Source organism: Pygoscelis adeliae, unplaced genomic scaffold, assembly GCF_000699105.1.
Source record: "Pygoscelis adeliae isolate BGI_AS28 unplaced genomic scaffold, ASM69910v1 Scaffold493, whole genome shotgun sequence".
NCBI lineage: Eukaryota > Metazoa > Chordata > Aves > Sphenisciformes > Spheniscidae > Pygoscelis > Pygoscelis adeliae.
This window is the reverse complement of record NW_008824448.1, coordinates 5,342-5,688: the sequence shown is the minus strand read 5'-3', so window position 1 is coordinate 5,688 and position 347 is coordinate 5,342. Positions and strand designations below refer to the sequence as shown.

General features: G+C 64.3%; 1 protein-coding gene across 1 annotated transcript in view; it reads left to right on the top strand.

Moving 5' to 3' along the window:
• LOC103914392 (ribosome biogenesis protein bop1-like) overlaps positions 1–347 on the top strand; it is a gene marked incomplete at its 3' end in the record, with an annotated part of 70,926 nt that overhangs the window by 66,918 nt on the left and 3,661 nt on the right. The gene's annotated exons all lie outside the window — the stretch shown is intronic.

The following is a 347-nucleotide window of genomic DNA, read 5'->3' as shown; positions in this document are numbered from 1 at the left end:
AGCAGGGGCTGGCGCTGGGGGCCAGGCAGGACCACCTGCCCAGTGTCTGCCTGACCCCTGCCCGTCAGGTCACGTCCTGCCTTCGTGTAGCTGCAGGGGCTCCGTCCCCAGGTCACGTTGTGGGTTTGCTGCCAATGGTGATGAGTCTGGAGGTCTGCGTTGCCCACGGAAGAGCCCGATCGCCGCCGGGACTGCCTCGGTGTTTTGGCGACTTGCCGTGGCTGTGAGCGCTGCTGCCGGGCTGCAGGTTGAGTGAGAGCAATTTCGCTACCGGGCTTGAATCTCCCACCTTTCCCTTTGCCGAACATCCCCTCACTCCTGTCCGGGGGAGTGCAGAGCGAAACATC